Raw genomic sequence first — 10336 nt, forward strand, 5'->3', positions numbered from 1 at the left:
GGGAAATTAAACGCGCACACGCGGAGAAAGCGGGCAGGAAAGAAAGAAAGCGAGGAAGGCAGCGGCAGCGCGCACACCCGCCCCCCCCCCCCCCCCCCGCGCACACACATACACACACACACACACACACACCCCGCCGGGAAAGCAAATGCATCAGGGAGGCAAAAGGAGCAGAGAGGGCTGCAGGGCAGGCTAGCCCGGGGATGTGCACAGGAGGTGGGGGAGCTGGGGGAAGCCAGGTAGGACCAGAGACCACCCAAAAAGGCGGCGGGGGGGGGGGGGGCATCCGGCTCCCAGCTTCCCCGCCGCCTCCCCCCTTACCCCCCCCCCCCCCCCCCCCCCCCGCCGAGGACGCGGAGTCCCTCCCCCGGGAGCCAGAGCCGGGCTGCGGCCCGCGGCCAACTTCGGCGGGGAGCGCCGGGGCCGGGGCCGGGCAGGAGCCGGCACGCCGCGGCCTCGGGCAGCGCCCGCGCCCCCGCCGGGGCCGGGGCTGCGGCCGGGGCAGCCGCGGCGCGGGGCTCCGGGAGGGGGAGCCGGGCGGCGCGGCGCGGCGCGGAGCGGCGAAGTGCCTGGAGTTGGGAGGATGCGGCAGCGGCGGCTGCAACTTCGCCGAAACCGCGCTCGGGCGCGCACGCCGCCGGCGCGGGCAGGCAGCAGCCCGCGGCAGCAATAAGCGGCGGCGGCGGGAGACGGAGCGCCGAGCCGCGCAGCAGCTCCGCGGGAGGCGAGAGGTGGCCGGGAGCCGGGACGCGCACCGAGCGCGGCGAGGGGGCTCGGGCAGCTCGGCGCCGCCGCTGCGGGAGGGAGGGGGGGGGGCGCTGCGCGGGCGCGGAGGCGGCGGCGACCTGTTGGCGAGGCGAGGCGAGGCGAGGTCGCCCCGCCGCAGCGCGCACGGCAGCCGGAGCCGCCGCCGGAGCCGGAGCCGGAGCCGGAGCCGGAGCCGTCGCAGGCGCCTCTGGGCTCGGCTGCGCGGGCGGCGAGCGCGTAGCGGGCGGGACGTTTCGGGGAGGGGGGCAGAAAGGCGGTGGGGGGACAACTGCAGGGGACAGCAGCCAGCCGCTCCCGTGCCCCGGTCTCGCACCGCACCTGCGGGTCGGCGGCCGTGTCCGTGCGTGCACACGGTGCTGAGCAAAGCGCACACGAACGGGCGTGCGTGTGCACGGTGGGTACGTACATATTTTTGATATGATTTGATTTACGTGTAATAGCGCGTGTAAAGCTTTCCAAGGTGGCTGCAATGTAAAAAGTAATGACTTTATTACCTCTGAAAGGTTCTGTGGTTCACATTTAACAGTCCTCTGAATTACAATTCATTACACAGTTGTGCGCTCTCTAAAGCCAACATACATCAGGCTACCTATCTGCGGTTATTTCCAATAAATAACAGGCAACATTTTATTGATTTTCTCTAAAAAATCATAGCAAATTAAGCACTTAGTTACAAGTAAACCTGCTTTATTGTTCTACTGTATTTGAGATTCCAGAGGTGACTTCCTAGACCACATCTTAAAACATACATTCAAAAGCTGGTTTTACAGACGCTTTCGGGAACGGCAGCGAGAACGTTTCTACCATTAGCATGCCCTTAATTTCAGCATCATAAAACGCCTCGAATTAAATAGGAACTCGCGCCCTTAAAACAGTATTTCCTCCTGCCTGGATAATTATTAATATTGGCATTTGATCACAATAGTGCCGTGCTCCCCCGTCGCCCCCCCAGCACTTCGCATTGTCATGTGATTGGAGGGAGATAACAAACCTCAAGAAAGAAAAGGCGTCAGAAGACATTTTTAACATGCTCTAACCACAGATTAATAATGCAGGTAGGTTTTTGTTTTACTATTTTTAGGAGAAGGGAACGAGACTGCTTAACGAGCAGGCGTGGACACAAAGTAACTCTATTTACAATCCTTGATGTGGCTTTTGGTGGGTAATAAATTATGACAATATTAAAATTATTTTCTGGCAGCCCAGTTAGCTGCTTTGGGGACTGTAAAGCCCTTACTGATTCCATTTATGCCTTGTAATTACGGTCCGTGGGCTCTCTCTAAACCCTTTCGTGTATATTGTGTGTAAACTTTTAGCTAATAGACCTTTTCTGAATGGAGGGACTTTTCTTAGGACTTCCTGCGGTATATATTCTGTCTCTGATCTCTGTATTTAATGGCCAAGTCCTGGTTTATGCTTTATAATGTGTTGACAAGTTTTCTAACAGACTTTCTGAAATAATGCACATATATTCACGTCGGTTAGAAACTCCGCAGTATTTTTAGAGTCGAGTAGATCTATATCCTAATGCACTGAGAGGGAGTGTAAATCATAGAGGATTTCATAGCCCTTTCAGTAGTTTTCTGTATGAAGTATGAGCAGCGTGGCCTCCAGACGTAACCTTTTAGGAAAAAAAAAAGACAGTGCTTTTATTTTATGGTGTAAAGTGCTTTTAGCTTCAGGGCTCTGAAACGTGAATGTGGTCAACAAACAGCTCTTGCGAGGGAGTTTGCTGCAGCCCCAGCGCCGGGGAGCTGCCGCCGTGCTGGGGAGCCTTGCGGGGCCGCCTGCGGCCGGGACCCCGCCGCGGCCCGCAGCCCCCGGCCCCTCCGCGGGCTCCGGCGCGCCGCCGCGTCTCCGCCGCCCGCCCCGAGGCGCCGCTCCGCGCCCCGGCCCCGGCCGCGGCCCCGGGCAGCGCCGCGGGAGAGGCGGGTGCCCGCGGCCCCGGCCGCAGCGGCGGAGCCGGGCGGGGGGCCGGGCTCCCCCCGCCCCACACCCCGGGAGAGCCGCGCCGCGGGCCGCCGCGCCCCGCTCCTCTGCCGCCAGCCCCCCCGCCCGCTCGGGGCCTGCAGCGCGCCCCCCTCCGCAGCGCCCCTCGGACCCTGGAGCTCCTTTGGGCTTCTCTGTGTCTGTTACGAGGTGATGCTGCTGTGCGAGGAGTTAGTTACGCTAATGAGGCTAGCGAGCACGGCGCTTGAAAACGCTTAAAAATACTCCGACCTGCCAGTGCCTAAAAACGCTGCTAGGTAGAAGGGCAAGTGAAAACAAACCCAGCCAGGCGCTGAAGATGGCCCGGTGGTTAGGCTGTGAGGACTCCTGCAAACTTCCGTGCCCCCTTTGGCTCTCCACAGCCTCTCTCTTTGCCCGAGCCCCGTAGGATGCTCCGCAGTCACGCTGCAATGGTTTGAGCTGCTGTCCTCTTAGCCATTCTTTCACTGGCCATTCCTGGCCCCAGAGCAAAGTCAGCATGAGGAAATGCGGCCCCACATCTCAGCTGCACCTGGGCAAACTCCACGGTACGCGCTGGCATGGAAAACCAACACCATGGTGGTTTTCAGGCTGTCTACACAAAGGTAAATCAACCCCCCAGAAGGGTCTGTCTCATTAGCTGAGCAGCCGTCGTTGTTACAAAGCAAGAACATCCTCCAGGAAAGCAAGGGTGGATGCTGCAGCCCCTTCAGCAGTCCCACTTCCACTTGCCACAGGTGAATTGGAGCCCCTCAACCTCCAGGTAATGACCTCAAGCTCCTGAGGGCAGAGCGTAGGTCCCTTTCCCGCTCTGCTGTCCCAGGAGTGGGGGCAGTAACCTGCAGGAGCAAGGCAGAGTGGACAGGTGAGAACATTTATGTTGCAAATGTTGATTTAAGATGTAAATCTGCCAAAATTTATCTATCCCTCTTCTGATGCCTCAGCTATCTGTCTGAGAAATAATGTGTTCCTGCACCCCTTCAAGCTTGCAAGATGCTCAAAGGTCACTGTATCAAGAGCAATAAACTGCCAAAAATTGAAAAGTACGACCTTTCTCCACCTTACATACAGGCGCATGGTCTTCTCATGCAGGATTGGGACCTAAAGCTGCAAAGGAGTGCAGTACAATTAGTACTGCATGTTGCTGTCATGAGGCGGGGGAAGGTATTAATTCTGGGTTTATTGCAAACAAATGCATTGAAGATGGCAATACAGTGCAGCCACTGCAGCAAGCGAGTCTCACCGCACATTTGTTATTCGCAGTTTCTTACCTCTCCAACGTTTTCTTGTCAGAGGTTCTCTTAACCTCGCCAGGCGTCCCAGCTCGAGGGGAACGCCACCGCCGCGCAGCCCGCTGCCGTGCGGGAGAGCTCAGTGGGCTCTAGGCTGCAGCGCTATTTATGGGCACAGAGTTCGACTCATGGTCATACGGTATTTGGTGTGGAGATAAACCCTTTTTGCTGCTCTCGTGTCGTGTTGGGGAAAATATATCCTTTTTGCTTATCTCATGCCCGTCTCTGACCTTACTAGTTGCAACCAGTATCGCCTAGTTCCTCCTGGTCAGCACTGGGAGCTGTCAGTTATTTGTGGTCAGCTGGGCCCAAGATAAGGGGTGGGGGGCAGTTGTGCTCTGCCACAACTGCTTTCCCTGCCTATCTGCTAATTCAGTGACAGACTTGGCAGTGAGCGAGTTCAGCAACTTTAGCGGGCAAATGTTCCTGCTTTTAAGCTCCAACTGTCATTCATTCCTAGCAGGAATCTCACTTGCCAATTCAGTATGGAACATTAGGACCAAATACAAATTCCAGAATGATGCCAGTTCTCGAGGGATGTGCTGCGTTACATAACCACGGATAGAAGAGGGTGCTTTCCTACCCCACGGCTGACAGTCTCAGGCAGGCAGAGGCAACGTGGGTGGAAGCGATCGTCCCGGGCTGACTCCCCATGAATGAGCAAAGCCCTTGCACGTTCTAGAAATAGTATTCGCGTTAGTATTCCAGTCTGAGAAGCTTTAGTACATTGGTTTCCCTTTTCTCTTTTCTTTTTTTAATAAATGCTCAAATGAGCTCCAATTCTGCAAGCAGTTAACCAGCAAGCATCACAAGGAGCAGGGAGTCCATGCAGGAACACAAACACACGAGCGCCAGGTGACAGAAAGATTTTGTTATAGGCTGCTCTAGGCATGTAGCACGACGGAGCCCTGAACCCCGACTGGGCTTTCTGGGGATGACTATAAAAATGAACAGCACAAAGCACTCGGGACCCTGGCTTTCAAATGGCAAAACTCTCCTTTGAAGTGTACGCTTCTGCACAAGCAACGGTCTCACTTGCGCGTGGACAGGCAAGCAGGGGAGACGGGAAAGGTGCTAGGTAAAAACAATGCACGTAAAATCTCATTTTCAATCAAATACTTAATTTCAGCCAAACTGTGGTTTTAGTTTGTACCGCTCTAGTATGCAGAGACAGAGTTAGCTAGTGGTCATTCTGTATCGTTTTAGTATTTGTATATCTTTTTATTTTTATAAACAAACATGTAATATATCCCTGGATGTTTGTATCCTAGGTTTCAAGCCAACACACTTTAAAATATATGCATTTAACACCTCTTGAAACTTGGACCTGTAATGAAAATCCAGACAGATTCTTAATTATAACAGCACCAGCAGCCACTGTCAGAGTCAGGCAGTTGAGCCTGTGTTACTGAAGAGGCACAGCAGTTAACGTCTGTCGGTGCTCCTGTTGCAGTCCCCACCCTGAAGAGGTTATAACTTGGGCTGTGTAAATTTGATTGAGCTGAAACTTGGGATGCAAAAGTGTCAGTCCATATAGGGAATTATCTTACGAATAATTGGCTAACACAGTGCTTGATTCACAGACCTTTATAAAACGTTTTTAATGGGGTTTAATGTTTTTTTCTTTTACTGACATCTAGGGTATGAATTTGGTACTTCTAGTTTTTCTGAAGCTGCATACTGAATAGTGTGTATATACATACATAAGTTAAAGCTACACCACCATAGAGGAGTTCATGAGCCATGCATGCCAAATTTGCACACCTATGTGTAGACATACAGAGATGAAGAGCCCTTGAGAAAGAAATGCCACCTAAATCTATCTCAAGAGAGAGTACTAAATATGTAAGATAGAGAACATAAGTGCCTCAGGTACAGCTTACAAAAGGTGTCTATTTTGCACATCAGTTATGCTGCGATATATTTGAAGGAGAACATCTCCCTGACCTAATTGGCATCATCATGCCAAGAAGGGCAGGTGTTCACTGAACCAGCAATCCAAAATATATTTCTGGCACAATGTAGTACCATGAGTAGGTCAACTTAATTGTCTATACATGCAGTGAGAATAGCTCGGGACAAGAAAATAACTGAGATAGAGTTGGTCACTTTGTTATCTAAGTCAACAGTTTCTCAGATGCTTTTCCTCTTCCTGGGGATTTTCCCCTAGATGTGTGGAAATGAGTCCCACGTGTGCCTTGGCATCAGAACAGTCATAATGACTGTGTTTCGAAAGGGATGAGCTATCTGACTTTGAACATTAAGTGTAAGCTTAAGTATGGCTTTGTGTTACAAGGAATTTTACTGAGAATTGCTCTCTCTATCATTTTTCACTAGCTGTAAACCTCTGTTTCTCAGAGACGAGTTTTCTCTTGATCACTTTGGGTCACACTGAGCTGAAGCAGGCAGGGTTGGTTAAGGTAAGGACTTGGAATTTTCTTTAACCCTAATGCAAAACTATGACAAGCCCAGGATAGAAAGACAAGTCCCAGGACATGAACAGATTCCTCTAGTGGAGCCAGACCCTGCAAAGTTTTCATGCCCAGCTCACCAAATGCTTACAAAATAGGGACACTGTGCTGCAATCCTGAGCTCGTGAGGACCATCTCTGTTGGTTTCAGAAGTCTTGACTACGTGTCAGGCTCCCTCACCGCAGGTTTTCACGTGCATGTTGTTCTGAAATGAAGTACTGGGCGAAGTCAGTCTCTGTGTAATGCAAGACCCACTTGATCTGATCTTGGTTGGATGTGGTCAGCAAGATCCACATCTAACTCCACTGATCTCCCCCTCCTGAAGTGTACACTACAACCCCGCCATTTTGCATTGCAGACACTGATGAAAACCCAACCACAGAAAGGTTGATCCTTTGAATCTCTGCTGAGATCCCTAGTCATCCACTTATTTACTAAGCAACTAACTTAAATCTTACAAGCAGAAAGACAGCACAGTAACACAAGTGTCCCTTTTGATTTGTCTTCTGAATTTGGCTGCTGAGTTTGGGGAGTTTCCTGGCTCGTACAAAGTAAAGAATTACGGCCAACTGCCACAGGGAGATACAACCCACCAGAGCAGAGGAAGCTGAACTCAAAAGTGATGAGCAGGCTGTGTGGATAGGAAAGGCTAAGCCAGGCTCCCAGCCCTGCCAGGGCAAATTCTTGGTAAGGTTCAACAAAGAGCAAATCAGGCTGCTTCCAGCTCTGCAGTAGGTCCCAACACCCTGTAACTTAAAAAAAAAAAAAAATGGATGGGGTAATCAGTGTTTGATACCAACACATGCCAACAGGAAATTTGTTCCCTGCTTCCAGTTTTCTGTGACCACAGTTGTTCCCCGATGCATGGCAGGCACTGGTCCTAGGAACCCCCGTTGCATTTATGTGTCGCTCTCACAGGTTAACAGGGATACATCCCAAGGTGAAAAGTAGCAGCATGTCCACTTCATATAGTCACACTTCATGTCCAAAATACCTGTTGCTCAGTGAAGAAAGTCTGCCCAGCTCAGACTCTGATTCTGACCATGTAAATTATGTGGGGCAACTACCGATCTTTTAACCAGTAGCTGTTTAGGAACAGGATCTTTGTAGGATCGTAAGGCAATGCTCTTCAAACTTCCATGCAAGGTTAGACCCAAGAGGCTCAAGCTCTCATCAGTCCCTATGGGGAAGTCTGTAATATTCTACTCCAGATCTGGCAGCAAGGAAAAGGAGGAATTGCAAACACGTTTTCATACCAAAACAAATCCAGCTATACCTCCATTGCCTTTAAAAATGATTTTGGAGAATGACAAAAATAATTCATTAACCTGAGACATCAAATGCAAATTTCAGCAACAAAAAAGAAGTTATTTCCAATGAGATATTGGTTGTTTTGCTAAACAAGGTGAAGAAAGATTTAGTTGTACTTCTTTTATGCCACTGAAAGCAGTCTGTCCTAGTTCCTTGCATGCTTGACTTGAAGACAGGTTAGGAAACAACTGCAATAGAAAAGGATTTTCTTCCTCTAGCCCTGCTTGATATATCCCTCTACAAGAGCAAGCTACTTGGTCTTGGGTACTGCAAAGTCCTTAAATGTGTATTTCTCTGTTGGTACATCAGCTGTACCTACATGCTTAAAGTAAGCATGTGCTCAAGTGTTCTGTTAGATTAGGGCCTTGATTCTGTGTGCATCTTTTGTAAGTAACTTCTGTTGGGGTGATTTTTAAAGCTTCAACTTTTAATCGCTTAGAATAGCACTAACCTGAAATTTAACAAGTAAAACCATCATCCTCTATATTAATTTTATTCTGACTTTAACTTTTAGTTTCACAGAAGAAGAAATGCATGTGCTACATGAAATGTTTTGCATGAGGATCTGGAAAGAAAAGAGAGAATTCATTATGGAGATGGTAGAGATCTTTTTCTTAATTTAAAAATAACAGTTTTACTGGGGATTTTTTTCTTTGATATATTTATTCTGTGCAACTCTTTCTTATGTGCAAAATTCCAGTTTAATTGTTAGAAGGCTTACAATAATATTTTAATGCAACTCTCTGTAGTCAGGATAATGTATTATTATATAGCCCAAAGCTGCACAGAAAGATGCAGTGCTGAGGTGTAGCAGGAGTGCCGATGAATAATATGTGATAAGAGCATACTTCTTTGAGCAGTTTGGATAGTTATGCCACCATTTGTTATTGTCAGCACATATAATTTTTACAGCACAATATGAATTCTGACTGCAGTGAAAAGAATGCTTTCTACCACTAGTATGAATAAGATTTCACTCAATTAAAATAGCATGCAAGTATATTGTATAGTATTACATAGAAAGCTGATGTGCATTAAGTATGAATGCTGGGGTGGAGGTGGGGAAGTTATTGTACTAATGCTATTGTTCAGTGAGTAACTATTGCCCAGCATTAAAAAAAAAAAAAAAAAAAAAAAAAAGGCAAAGTAAATTAAATACAGAAATCAGAAATACTAACAATGTTTAATATTACCATACTGAAATTATTGTATTCACAATTTAGGCTTTAATTTTCCCTCTTATGTGAAGTTTCACAGTATCTGTGTACCTGAAGAGAGAGGGAGAGAGATGCAAACATATAGAGACCCACAGACTATCTGTGCTGAAATACACCAGCCCTGGAGTGCTACAGCAGTAAGTGCTACAGAAAATCCGAGGGGAACGCAAGCCGTATCAGCCCATCAGCCTCCTACTCGTTCCTCGCCGCCGGAGCCAGCGGGACGGTTGCTCTCGGTACGGATGGAGCAGCGCGGTCCAACACACGGGCCGGTGCTCGAACACCCCCCCGCTGCCCCGCTCGGCGCCCCTGCGCAGGGAGGGGAGCTACAGACCTAAGAGCAGCCCAGAAAAGCTGTTACCCAGAGCTGAGGGTGTTTGACCGTACGTATTCGAATGGGGCAATGGCTGCGGCAGCGACAGTTCCTACGAAGAAGGCCAAAAGTGTCTCAGAGCCGAGGTGCATCTTAGACAGCCGTTGCACTCAGAGCCAATAAAAATGAAACTATTCTCTATTGAGACCTAATTAGCTTTTATATTCAAAGCCATACTGCACATTTGTACATTGCTTATGAGTGGGACTAAAAAATATATGTACCATGACACTATACTTTTAAAGTGTCTATTGAATGCTTTTCCCATTCTCCAAGGATTGCCTCCTCCTTAGATGTATACATTCAGTGAATGTGACGAGGCTAATTATTTTTCACTGAAATGATCAGTGCTTTTCTCTAGCAGTTTTCACAGAATCATGGACCTCGCATCTTCAGCCTTGGAACTTAAAAAACAAAAACAAAAAAACAAAGCTGCCTTCAAATCCTAAGACAAAAATATTGTTTGGTAAACACATTCCCTGCTAGCGGCTTTGCAAGGATTAGTCTTGTATCAGCGCCGCCGTGCACGTATGATCCTTTTTTCCCCCATTTTTTTTAAAGGGGGGATGCATTTTTTTTTTCTCTCTTACCTTTCCTGCCTGTAAAGCAATCACAGGGAACGGCAGGAGGCACCATAAATATGCAAATTGCTGCCAGATAGCTGCTTTCGCCGGTTCCGCCTCGGGAAGCGGGCAGCGCCGCGGGGCGGGGGGGGGGGAGCCTGCGCGGCGCTGCGCGGCCCTGCGCGCCGCCCTGCGCGCCGCCCCGCGCGCCGCCGCAAACCGGGCCGCGGGGCAGCGCGGGCGCCGCGGCCGGCGGGGGCTCTCCCGGGCCCGGCCCGGCCCCGTCTCAGCCGGCCGCCCCTGCCTACACTCCCTCACACCTCCCTGTTGTTGCTGGTTTTCTTTCCTTCTAATTCGGCATTTGCGCGACTGA

The 10336-nt window shown here is 49.7% G+C and overlaps 1 long non-coding RNA gene across 5 annotated transcripts; it reads left to right on the plus strand.

The window, feature by feature from the left end:
• Positions 1-138: 138 nt before the first annotated feature.
• Positions 139-9541, plus strand: LOC134138191 (uncharacterized). 5 transcript variants are annotated; one of them, XR_009957828.1, is made up of 6 exons: positions 506-731; positions 1694-1823; positions 5300-5497; positions 6366-6448; positions 8325-8409; positions 9034-9541. It is a non-coding gene; the product is annotated as an uncharacterized LOC134138191 (long non-coding RNA). The 5 variants fall into 5 exon arrangements; XR_009957827.1 differs by lacking the exons at positions 506-731; positions 5300-5497 and adding an exon at positions 139-239; XR_009957824.1 differs by lacking the exon at positions 5300-5497 and having other exon boundaries at positions 513-731.
• Positions 9542-10336: the final 795 nt, after the last annotated feature.

Source organism: Rhea pennata, chromosome 3 (assembly GCF_028389875.1).
Source record: "Rhea pennata isolate bPtePen1 chromosome 3, bPtePen1.pri, whole genome shotgun sequence".
In the NCBI taxonomy this organism is placed as follows: Eukaryota; Metazoa; Chordata; class Aves; order Rheiformes; family Rheidae; genus Rhea; species Rhea pennata.